The following is a 13,826-nucleotide window of genomic DNA, read 5'->3' as shown; positions in this document are numbered from 1 at the left end:
AAAAAGAGAACTTTCATCTGAAACTCGACAGTCTATTCTTGTTCTTAGAAATGAAGGCTATTCCATGCGAGAAATTGCTAAGAAATTGAAGATTTCCTACACCGGTGTGTACTACTCCCTTCAGAGGACAGCACAAACAGGCTCTAACAGGTACTATTTAATGAAGATGCCAGTTGGGGACCTGTGAGGCGTCTGTTTCTCAAACTAGAGACTCTAATGTACTTATCTTCTTGCTCAGTTGTGCAACGCGGCCTCCCACTTCTTTTTCTACTCTGGTTAGAGCCTGTTTGTGCTGTCCTCTGAAGGGAGTAGTACACACCGGTGTAGGAAATCTTCAATTTCTTAGCAATTTCTCGCATGGAATAGCCTTCATTTCTAAGAACAAGAATAGACTGTCGAGTTTCAGATGAAAGTTCTCTTTTTCTGGCCATTTTGAGCGTTTAATTGACCCCACAAATGTGATGCTCCAGAAACTCAATCTGCTCAAAGAAGTGCCCATCCAACCAATCCAACTTGTGGGAGCTGCTTCTGGAAGCGTGAGGTGCAATTTCTCCAGATTACCTCAACAAATTAACAGCTAGAATGCCAAAGGTCTGCAATGCTGTAATTGCTGCAAATGGAGGATTCTTTGACGAAAGCAAAGTTTGATGTAAAAAAAAATCGTATTTCAAATACAAATCATTATTTCTAACCTTGTCAATGTCTTGACTCTATTTTCTATTCATTTCACAACATATGGTGGTGAATAAGTGTGACTTTTCATGGAAAACACGAAATTGTTTGGGTGATCCCAAACTTTTGAACGGTAGTGTATATATATATATATATATATATATATATATATATATGTGTGTGTGTGTGTGTGTGTGTGTATATATATATATGTGTGTGTGTGTGTGTGTGTGTGTGTGTGTATATATATATATATATGTGTGTGTGTGTGTGTGTAATTCAGAAGCTGGAGAGGGGAGATCCACAAATGACATACCGCACATTCATTTCATATATATGGAGGTACACAGCACTTTGTTCTCATGCAGTTTTTATCTTGGAGTCATGCCAAGGTGTATTCACCGGCAGGTGTGGAAGGTCCCAAGTTTTATTTCGCTCACATTGTCAGATGATGAGCTACAGGGCATCATGACAGGTGTTCAGGCTCAGACAGTCCAGTCACAGAGCACATATGGTAGTGAACAGTTTCCTCACGACTCACATCTTCATAATCAATTTCAAAATTCATATTGAAATAGCAGATGCAAATGGGCAGAAAAAAGCAATAATAATTAAAATGACAGTGTTTTTGTATTGCTACTTTGATGTATGGAGAAAATCAACATTTAATTATCTCCTCATCACGATATTACTGGCTTTGGAAGAGAAACTCTCAGATACTTTCAGTTTCAGGATGGCTACTTAAGTCACAAGCTGCTGAACTTGTTGAAGTCTTGATTTAAGTATAACTAAGTAAAGATAATTTTTTTTACACATCGTGAATGAAAGCAAGAGATGGAATAGCATTACTGGAAGGATATATACTTTACATAGGGGAGTAAGACCCCTTCAGCATTTGGTTTGATTTTTGATTCACACACAGTGAAGATGAGCAAGGGAGACCGAAAGGAGAGGCAACAGAGTAGTGAGGGCTGGATGGGAATCCAACACATACTATAAGACATGGAGAATACAGCTGTGCTCAATTTGCACCTTTCATGCCAGATTATATTTTAATACTCTTGTACCAATCAATCACTTTGAATGTTGGCACTGTGACTGGTAAAGGGAGAGAGCTGGCTGATATGATGGAAAAAAGAAAGGTAGGTGTACTGTGTGTGCAAAAGACCAGGTGGAAGGAGAGTAAGGCCAGGAGTGTTGGAGGTGGGTTCAAACTCTTCTACCATGGTACGAATGGGAGGAGAAATGGGATAGGCATAATTCTGAAGGAAGAGTAGGTCAAGAGTGTGCTGGAGGTGAAGAGAGTGTCAGACAGAGTGATGAGTATGAAGCTGGAAATCGAAGGTGTATTACGAATGTTATCAGTGCATATGCCTCGCAAGTTGGGTGTGAGATGGAAAAGAAAGAAGAATTCTGGAGTGAGCCGGATGAAGTGGTGGAGAGTGTACCCAAGGAGGAGAGAGTGGTGATTGGAGTGGACTTCAGTGGGCATGTTGGTGAAGGGAACAGAGGTGATGTGAAAAGGATGGAAATGGCTGTGGTGAATACATATTTCAAGAAGAGGGAGGGACAAAGGATGATGTATAAGAATGGAGGAAAGTGCACACAGGTGGACTATATCTTATGTAGAAGGCACGATCTAAAAGGGATTGGATTCTGCAAGGTGGTGACAGGGGAGAACATAGCTAGGCAGCATCGTATGGTGGTCTGTGGGATGGCTTTGGAGACCAAGAAGAGGAAGCGAGTGAAGGCAGAGCCAAAGATCAAATGGTGGAAGTTGAAGAAGGAAGACTGTTGTGTGGAGTTCAGGCAGGAGTTAAGACAGGCACTGGGTGGTAGTGAAGAGTTGCTGGATGGCGGGGCAACCACTGCAGAAATAGTGAGGGAGACAGCTAGGAAGGTACTTGGTGTGTCATCAGGTCAGAGGAAGGAAGACAGGGAGACTTGGTGGTGGAATAAGAAAGTACAGCAAAGTATACAGAGGAAGAGGAAGTTGCTTCACAACCTGTACTGCATGGTGGGTCGGTTTTCTTTTTCAATGAATTTACCAACCACTGGTCTGCTGACGAGATTATAGTGTATAGCTTATGACTAATTGATGACTTAACTGATTATGACTAATGACTATTGCAAACTGTTCTCTTCTCTCACATGTCTTTTCTCTCTCTCTGAATGATGTCCTCTGCTTTCTCTTTTTCTGTGTGTGAATGGTGTCATGTGAGTCTCCCTTGTGTGCACGTGCAGTCGGTTCACCTCCCAGGTCTCCGTGGCCATGGTAGTCGCCACTTGGATGCTGCCTGCCATTCTTCTCATCACATTTTCTTTTTATAAATCCATATAATTTATTTTTTTGCATGATGATGCTGGCCGTGTGGCTTGGGTCCTTGACTGTTCCAATGGCGTCTGGACACTGCTTTGCATCCTGCGCATCATATTCTTCATAGATTTTATAAGTCCATTATAACTGTGTTATCCTCTTTCAATCAGTGACGTGCGGTGAGGTTCGTGGCTGGTGAGGCACTGACTTTTTCAGAGTCGGATTTACAAATATATGAACCCAATATAGTAGCTTCAATTCACCATTCATTTGGCAGCGTGCACATTGACTACTGCTTGTGTTTCATATCTCATCAGCATTCTTTACACACACATAATTAAGGTACATCATCAAAGCCCAAAAAAGCCTCCCTCACTTCACATGCCAACTCACTTTTAGCCACATAACGCAAAATGACAGAGATCTGGGCTTTGTTTGTGACATCCGTTGTCTCGTCTACTTCTACAGCAACAAATGGGGCTGCATTAATCTCCTTTTTGATATCATTTCTTATCACATCACCGATTGCTTCAATTAAATCGTTCTGAATTCTGTTTGACAAGCCAGAAAACACAGTGGATGTCTCCAAATGTCTAGCTAACCTTTCATCTTTCTCAGCAAAAGCATGTAATAGTTCTACATAATTGCCACGCTTAGAAGAGCTTGTACTCTCATCGTTACCACGAAATGCCAATTCCTGTTTGGCTAGGAAGCAGGTTGCATTAATGAGGTCTTTTAAAATCTCTCGGGTTTCCTTTACCTTAGCATTGTGAACGGAACTATTTAGTCTCCGTTGTTCATCCAAAGCCAAATCTATTCTTGAAGATCCAAAAGTTTTCAAAGCAATTTGGCTTTGAATGTGAGTAGTTGGTCTTTCATGTTTGCTGAGGCTTCTTGGTAGATTTTCAAGCCACAAAACCCTGTGTTAGTCCAGACATTATCGCATGTTGAGAACAAAAGACAGGGGAAGCAGAAAAGGCGGTTTCTTGTAGCACAGCCTCACAGCCAGTCCTGTCGGGTGTACCACCACTCCGTTTGAAAAGAGCGAGTTATCTTCTGTCCCGTTGTTTGACGCAAACCTTTTAGCTCCGGCATTGGTCTTCCATCATCTATCACTTCGCTTTTTGATTGAAAGTCTAGTTTTGAGAAACTTTTGAGCTTAGATATAGAATCTACCATTTTTGCAGTCAGATTTTTTTTTCAAAATAAACGAACTGCTGTAGTGAACTTGACTCTGCGTTACAGAAGAGCAACAGCCGAAGAAGAAAGCATCCTGTAAACCCATGGGCTCACGCATACGCCCCCTTCAGTGAGGCAGAGGTACTGGCTGCCTCATCTCATGCTTTTTCAGTGCGGTTTTATGTAAGATCAGCAAGACTAAATATGTTATACACATACATGAAATACATTAACTATTTTAAGGAAAGTGAGGACATATAATAAAAGTGTCTACAAACATTACATTGGTGACAAACAGTGAGAAAGCAAAAGGCATGCGCTCAACCCAGTTTGTGAGGGATTGCGCAATCCGAGGTGAGGCTCCACTCCTCGCTGCCTCAACTCGCGTATCTCCCCTCTAATTGAACAGGAAATATGCAAATTCAGCGATTTTGATAATAAAAAGGACTTAAATTATTGGAATTGTACATAAATTACATTTATAGTACAGATCAGTAGACAAATATTAATATTTATTTTATTTTATCATCATTTGTTTTTTCTTTTCATGATGAAAGGTGAGGCTCTGCCTCACCTGCCTCCCCTGACCGCACGTCCCTGCTTTCAATGTTATATTGTGTAAATTGTGTAAACACAACATCCATTGCCAGTGTCCATCTTGGGAGAGAGATCCCTCCTCTGTTGCTCTCCCTGAGGTTTCTTCCTATTTTTTCTCCCTGTTAAAGGGTTTTTTAGGGAGTTGTTCCTTATCCGATGAGAGGGTCTAACGACAGGATGTGTGTTGCTGTTAAGCCCACTGAGGCAAATTTGTTATTTGTGATATTGGGCTATACAAATAAAATTGATTTGATTTGATTTGATTTGAAGAGGTTGGCAAAGAAGAAGTGGGATAGTCAGAGAGATGAAGAAAATAGACAGGAGTACAAGGAGATGCAGTGTAAAGCAAAGAGAGGGGTGGCAAAGGCAAAGGTGTATAGTGGGTTGTATGAGAGGTTAGACACTAAGGAAGGAGAAGAGGACTTGTACTGATTGGCTAAATAGAGGGACTGAGCTGGGAAGGATGTGCAGCAGGATGAGAGATGGAAATGTGCTGACAAGCGAGGAGAGTGTGCTGAGAAGGCGGAAGGAGTACTTTGAGGGGTTGACGAATGAAGAAAATGAGAGAGAGAGAAAGTTGGATGATGTGGGGATAGTGAATCAGGAAGTGCAGTGGATTAGGAAGGAGGAAGTGAGGGCAGCTATGAAGAGGATGAAGAGTTGAAAGGCAGTTGGTCCTGATGACATACCTGTGGAGGCATGGAGATGTGTAGGAGAAATGGCAGAGGGGTTTTTCACTAGACTGTTTAACACAATCTTGGAAAGTGAGAGGATGCCTGAGGAGTGGAGAAGAAGCATACTGGTACTGATTTTCAAGAACAAGGGCGATGAGCAGAACTGCAGCAACTACAGAGGTATAACGTTGATCAGCCACAGCATGAAGTTATGGGAAAGAGTAATAGAAGCTAGGTTAAGAGGAGAGGTGACGATTAGAGAGCAGCAGCATGATTTCATGCCATGAAAGAGCACCACAGATGTGATGTTTGCTTTGAGAATGTTGACTGAGAAGTATAGAGAAGGCCAGGAGTTACATTGTGTCTTTGTGGATTTAGAGAAAGCATACGACAGGGTGCTGAGAGAGGAGGTGTGGTATTGTATGAGGAAGTCGGGAGTTGCAGAGAAGTATGTAGGAGTAGTGCAGGATATGTATGAGGGAAGTGTGACAATGGTGAGGTGTGCGGTTGGAATAACAGATGGGTTCAAGGTGGAGGTGGGATTACATCAATGATCGCCTCTGAGCCCTTTCTTGTTTGCAGTGGTGATGGACAAGTTGAGGCACAACATCAAGCAGGGGTCTCCATGGACTATGATGTTCGCGGATGACATTGTGATCTGTAGCAAGAGTAGGGTGCAGGTTGATGAGAGCCTGGAGAGTTGGAGGTATGCACTGGAGAGAAAAGGAATGAAAGTCAGTAGGAGCAAGACGGAATACCTATGCATGAATGAGAGGGAGGACAGTGGAATGGTCAGGATGCAAGGAGTGGAGGGGGCGAAGGCATATGAGTTTAAATACTTGGGGTCAACTGTCCAAAGTAACGGGGAGTGCAGAAGAGAGGTGAAGAAGAGAGTGCAGGCAGGGTGGAGAGGGTGGAGAAGAGTGTCAGGAGTGATTTACAACAAAAGTGTACCAGCAAGAGTTAAAGGGAAGGTTTCCAAGATGGTTCTGAGACCAGCTCTGTTATATGGTTTGGAGACAGTGGCACTGACGAAAAGACAGGAGGCAGAGCTGGAGGTTGCAGAGTTGAAGATGCTAAGAGTTTCATTGGGAAGTAATGAAGAAGGACAGGATTAGGAACGATCATATTAGAGGGACCACTCACGTTGGACAGTTTAGAGACAAAGCAAGAGAGGCAAGATTGAGATGGCTTGGACATGTATGGAGGAGAGATGCTGGGTATATTGGGAGAAGGATGCTGAATATGGAGCTGCCAGGCAAGAGGAAAAGAGGAAGGCCAAAGAGGAGGTTTATGGATGTGGTGAGGGAGGACATGCAGGTGGCTGGTGTGACAGAGGATGGTCCTCTGTGGAGACCCCTAACGGGAGCAGCCGAAAGTAGTAGTAGACTCTTGTACCAATCATGCTACTTGCATGGTTCTAAAAGAGGACAGTTTAAAGTATTGTGATATTAACACTCAAATTACTGAATAAAAAAAGAACAATATATTTCCGGTGCAAAAAAACCCCACAACCTGTGCTTTTGAAATATTGATATTTGAGGTTGTTTGGTAAGTGTCCATTTCAAGGACATGAATGGTGTTTGGAGTGTCAACAAACTTTCAGTTGGGGTTATCTTCTTCAGTTCCCCTAAAAAACTCGTTTTCAGCTTGATTTTTTTTGGGAGTTTTTCAAGTTTTACAACTTGCACAGGTGTGGTATTTCAGTCCCTCTCCTCTAGGCATTTGAAACAGAGCTGATAGGATAATGAAATATGGTTTCTGATTTGAAATGCAGCAAATAAATGAACAAACCAACAAGTAAATCATGAAAAACAGTGGCAAGTTCCTCCCCCGACTGTCTCTGGCATGCCTACGTTTACCAGGAAACATCATAAAACATCAGGCAATGGATCAATGACGGTCGAATCAGTTCATCTGGATGAAACGTATCTGTCAATAAACGTTGTATCCAGGTGAACTGATTCAACCTTCTTTGATTTTCTTACCTGGATTATTGAGCATGCAGCAAGACATCATGAAATAGACCCAAGCCCGATCAGAATGTACCTTTGCACTCTCTCCAAACTATTTTTACTGTGCAAAATTCTTGTCCCCACCGTGTGTCATGTCATCTGGTACAACGGCATGCTGTGTATTGTCAGTGAAATTGCTCGCTTCGTTTGCCTAAGGCGATGGATGTTCTCTTTTTTAGAAATGGTGCAGTGAATTGCAGTACTAAGACTTGTCAGCTAGGATGTTGGGCTGGGTTAAGGGAGGCAGGCTGAGACGGGACGTTTTTCTACTTTCAGTTGTGTTTCTACTAAGACCTTGTATTACCTTCTTCCTATCCAAATATCCGCAGTATGAAAAACTGAAGTTGACAGTTGTGAGGAGTCATGGGTAATTTCCCTGATATAGGGTTTAAATCAGAATTCTGATTGTGGTGGCAAAGGGTTAAGGTCAAGGAATAAGAAATAGGCTGATCTGTCTGATGATCTGATGGCAGACATAGCTCTATTTACAGTATCGGCTTTAATTCCTGGTTGATGTAGTGCACCCTGATTGGATGTGACCCACATTGTCCATCTTGGGAGAGAGATCCCTCCTCTGTTGCTCTCCCTGAGGTTTCTTCCTATTTTTTCTCCCCGTTAAAGGGTTTTATTTATTTATTTATTTTTAGGGAGTTGTTCCTTATCCGATGCGAGGATCTAAGGACAGGATGTTGTGTTGCTGTTAAGCCCACTGAGGCAAATTTGTAATTTGTGATATTGGGCTATACAAATAAAACTGACTTGACTTGACTTGGTGTCTTATCCAAGACAGCTGATCTAGAAAGTCTGTATAAATTATATCGATGCATCTATATTACATGAACCTGCCGTTGTGTGGGTGCACATACATGTACCATGTTTTCTTCTTTTTGTAGTTTCAACGCAGAACAAAGCATGGAAGGGAAAATGCTTTGGAGATGACGGCAAACAACAAGAATAATTAAAATCTGTTTCCCCAAACATGAGGTCTAGCTCAGTAATGAGGTACAGTTTGTCTGGTGTGCCAATATCAGTTTCACAAGAATGGATATGAGCTGATAAATTATCCAGCTGTTTACTCTGCCTTTTATCATTCCTGTGAGAGCTGGGTCTGTGTTGACACTGTGGATTTTTTTTTTCATGTGTGTGATGTTCACTGCACATTTCACTTAAATGTTGAAAACAGGCTCTGAGGGAGGACTTGACTAGGTCTCAGTTACACTTTACAACCTGGTCTGGCTTGATTCCTAGCATCCCTCCTGGTACAATGGTGTGTCGTATCTATAAAGTGAAGTCCTATGTTGGTTTCATACAAATTTGGTGAAAATAACAAAGTACAATGCTGCTGTCTTGGCGAAATTCTCACTTTGGTGTGCAATTTCAAAACCAAAAAGGCATAAAAAAAGGGGAAAAGAAATGACCTCATCTTAAATGTTATTTTCAATGGGGGAGTTTGGGACATATGTATCTTTAAGTTGTTTTCTCGTGCTTCTCAGATGCAATAATCACTGGCAGGCTGGTTTTTGTTGCAGCATCTTTACTTTTAGAAGCAATGATATGCAACTGTACAACACGAGCCATTCACAACACCTACCACCCATTTGATAAACCAAACCAGCCATATGCAGCCGTGCAGGGGCGGCACCTCGGGCTCTTAAGAAGGAATGCTAAACGTTTCAAATCAGGGTGAAGACTGTTGGTTAAGTCTGAGCCGTCCCAATGCGAGAGGCAACTGGATGAAAAAGACACCCCGAGCAGTGTCAAGGAGCTCACACCCCACGCAGACGGCGTGAACACAGCTGAATTAAACTGGTGAGGACTGTTTCTGACAAAATGTGTACGTATGTTCTGTGAAGAGACATCAGGTATGTGATCATGCCGACACTAGAATTAGATCAGTCTGATGTGTTTAAATTAAAAATTACAATGTACCTTTAACTCTCCAATGCAATGGCTATATAAGTAATGTAACGTGATGTAATGTAATTATAATGTAACGATAATGATGCACCAAATGTAAATGTTGACTGGAATCTTTTTTATGTTGACATTTGTAAGGTGGTATAAAATGAAGTTGACACTGGTAAATATGTCTTAAAAAGTGTTCCAAAATTAAAGCGGCTCTAGGTAGCTTTTTGGATTTCGCCGCCGTCTTTACTTCAACTGTCGTGAAGACAAACAAGGCGCTTCTTTTCCCTTCTTCATAGCGTAGCAACAAAATATGTGTATTTTTTCACATGCTATGTTCACAGACAAATAAAATTGAAAGTAAAGTAAAATTGCTATAGGTACCTGTATGTGTGCCGTAAAGTAATCCTCGAAACGGCAATTGTAGCCGTCACACTATGCCAAGGAAATGAATCTGAAGATAAAGTGAGGCTACAAAGTAAAAAAAAAAAAGCAAAAAAAGAAAAAGAAAAAGAAAAAGAAAAGGAGGCTAAAAGGTCAGCAGGTGCTGCTTTAAAATCACTGTTTAAAAAAAAAATCACCTACTTTCTTTTCGAAGTAATTTTGACACCAATTTACGTGCATGCGAGACCCCAGGGAAGCAAACAAGCCTGAATAAGACAAATGAATGACGAATAACTTAATGGTGCCATGTTAAAAAGCATGTCAGTTTTGCATTCTGTGTGATTAACTGGCCCTCCCAATCATTCCAGTTATTGCACTGCAGAATGCAGCAGTACAGGTTGCTGATGACATTCTGGGTCACAAAAAATGCAGTGAAGTCACCGGTGATGTATGTATGTATTTATATTGTATTCACACGGCTTATTTAACAACAACACAAAACTACTTTTCTATTATTTTTTTTAGATTAAATATCTGTGCAGGGAAATAAATATCAGCGTCATGTCAAAAAGTAAGCACTATTTTGATCTTACATTTCAGTGTTGTTGTGCACAGTGCCATCTCCCAGAGTACACATACCGGCAGGTAAAGTGCGTGTGTGTGTGTGTGTGTGTGTGTGTGTGTGTGTGTGTGTGTGTGTGTGTGTGTGTGTGTGTGTGTGTGTGTGTGTGTGAATTGTGTTATAGATGTGGACAGAGCCCAGGTGTTTCACACCACCAGGGTGCGTACGTCTCTGAAGCAAGATGGCAGTTGGATCCAAAGAGCAACAACAACGGATGAAGAGGTGGACAAACCACGGTAGTCTGCCCTAAAAGAGCCAGTCAACCATTCAGATATAGTATCACAAATGCCTGTTATCAACAACCCTCATTAAAATGACCCCTGGGTCTAAAATCCGAGATAAATACCATATGTTGCTCTGCAAGCTCCAACTCTGATATCAGAGTTAACAGCAGATTTTGATGAAATAGTGGAAAGGACATGCTGATTGTTCACGATAAATATTGTTCTTCTGTAGGCCAACGAGTGCTGTGATCAACCCTCTTGCTGTCAGACAAAGTTCATATGTCCTCAAAACAGCCAAGAAATTTGAGTAAGTTCCATACATGAGCCTCCAAATATAAGATATTGTTTATTTTTATTATTGTTTACATTTCACCAACTCAACAGTGTTCTCCTGGGTTTTTTTTTAATTTTATTTTTTTCAATTTCCTCTAGAGATCTTAATGCTCATTTGCAGTTTTATGAATGAGGAACAATCCTCCTACTGCTGAAAGTTTGGGGACACGTTCATTTTCTTCCAGAATATTCTACTCAGTAATAGTTGGGTGATTAACCAAATGTAATGTTATCCTTGTGATAGTTAGTATACGTGACACGTACATACGTATGCTGTACTTTAGAAGATGACTTGACACCCATAGATCAAGTTTCATGATATATTTATATCGTTGTAGACCAAGTTATGATAGCCAGCTGTATTCATTGCACTTTTATTGTATCACATAAGTTCAAATCACACGAGTGCACGCACATGCATGAGCATGCACAAACATGCTTGCCAAAAAAAGCCCTTTGTTACATCGTTGACATTTTGCTCATATTTTGTGCCATGAAAATATTTCCATTTGCATTCTGAAACAAAGTTCTCCATCCAAGTGAAAATAGAAGAACTAAATGTAAAAGTAAACATTACACTTACATCTGATAATTACTCAAGCACAGGTACAATGTGAGGTTCACTTGTGGAAGGTGTTCAAGTGTAGTTGGAGGTTCAACTCTGCTCATTATCCTCCCATCACAGTACACCGGACTGGCATGAAAACTGTACCCAACGTATCACATGTGGCAGGTTTTATGTGTGGATTAAAACTAGATTTAACAAAATTTGGTAAATCTTCTCCATGGATATTAGGTCCTAAAACCCTGCCAGAATGAGCTTTCATTCTCACACTAAGTTATTCCTACATCTGACAAATATTTTAACCCGGAAGGCAATTTGTCCCTGGGCCAAAGCCTGTAAAGGGTCCTTAAATTTCTGTAAGAAAGTCTTATTATAATGAGGTAGCGTCCTCATACCAAACGGATAAAGTCATACTAAATAAATAAACCATCTTTTTATCTAGTTAGGAAGGAATTAATGAGCTATTTTTCTTGGGAGGCCAAAGGCACTATGGGTATTGTAAACCTGTTAGATGGATGAATCGTCTATTTTCTTAAGGTCTGATGCCAATTAGCTTGTCTGACAGACTAACCATCTGTTCTTTGTTAAAAGAATTCAGAATTCCCATTCAACAACTGTAGCTTTGATGCCAGGGTTATTGATAAATTTCCCTAAATTTGCAAATGATGGGGTTTGCTGTAATGATATTGTTTAACTCTATTACATACTGTCAGTGACACATAAGTGTATCAGAAACCAATATTAAAAAAAAAATTCTGCATGTGTCAGCTTATTAGTAAACACCGCACTTCAATATTTCTTCATTAGCACTTCATTTAAAAAAAATCAACGTTAAGGACTTACATAAAAGTTGTTCATGGAGACTCTTGCATCTACTGGAGCTTGTGCAATCTGGCTCTGTTGGCATCTTTGAACTGAATTGGTTTTAAGGCACCTGAAGAAAACTTGTGTCATACAATCAGTGTTAATAAAGTCATACAACAATTTGCCCAAAATCTATTGATGTCCTATTCATAGTTGAAGTTATTTGAAAGCTGCGATTTGATATTTTGTCTGTAAGTGTATATACTAAGTGTATCTTTTGCCATTATAGTTCAGTGGCCTCACCGGACAGTCCTCAGTTTGAGACTATGGACTTCCCTTGGTCTATGAGGTACGTATTTCAATTAGAAAACAACTTGTGGGAGTTGTAAACAATGTTCTTTTGTGTATCTATTTTCCATCTGTTACATTCTCATTTTTACATGACTGACCCTAATCTGTGGGATGCCTCTTTAGAAGCATATTTAACAGTTTCAGTCACAATAGTTATGAACTTGTGTAGCTGGGTGTATTTCTATTGGAAATCTCTTACAGTTGTGCATTCTTCTCCATTTTAGCAAGTCAGCGGATGATGCGGATAGTGAAGTTACCCCCCCACAGGCAGATGCTCCACCAAAGGAATCAAGTGCAGCCACGGCTGAAGATGCAAAGTCAGTGGCTGAGAGCATCTCTCCCTTAATTCCCTATATGAACATATCTTTAGGTGACGAACCTTTAAAGGTGTTAAACGTAGCATAGTCTCACTAACAAGGTGCTATGAGAGTAGCTGCAAGGACACACTTTTATGCAGATTAAATAGAATAATAAATACATTTTATTTGTAGAGCACTTTTCAGAGTACTCAAAGGCACTTTACATAAGCTAAAATGAACATAAAAGCAACATGAACATAAAAGCAGCACATCAAAAACAAAACACACAACATTAATGACACATTAAAAGCAATTCTGAAGAGGTGAGTTTTGATTAATGATTTGAATGTAGACGGATGGGTGCAGTCTCTCATGTGTTTGGGGAGAGAGTTCCAGAGGGAGGGGGCAGCTATGGAGAAGGCTGTGTCACCCCAGGTCCGGTGCTTGGTCCTGTGTGGTGGAGACAGGAGGTTGGCATTTTAGGAGTGAAGGCTGCGGGAAGGAGTATGGTAGTGGAGTACATCAGTGAGGTGGGAGGGGGCCTGGTTATGGAGGGCTTTGTGAGTGAAGAGAAGGACTTTGGATTAGATCCATTGTGGGACAGTTGAGGTTCTGGAGGACAGGGGTGATGTGGTCACGGGAGTGGGTAAGCAGGCAAGCAACAGAGTTCTGGATGTAGTGGAGTTTGTTTAGGGCTTTGGATGATGAGCCGTAGAGAATGCTGTTGCAGTAGTCAATTCTGGGTGTGATGAAGGCGTGGATCAAAGTTTCAGCAGCAGAGGAGAGTGATGGGCGGAGATGAGCTATGTTTTTTAGGTGGAAGAAGGTCATTCTGGTGATTTGATTGACATGGTGTTCAAAAGAGAGGGTGCTGTTGAAAATGAT

Source organism: Lampris incognitus, chromosome 8 (assembly GCF_029633865.1).
Source record: "Lampris incognitus isolate fLamInc1 chromosome 8, fLamInc1.hap2, whole genome shotgun sequence".
Lineage (NCBI taxonomy): Eukaryota > Metazoa > Chordata > Actinopteri > Lampriformes > Lampridae > Lampris > Lampris incognitus.
Note: the sequence above shows the minus strand (reverse complement) of the source record.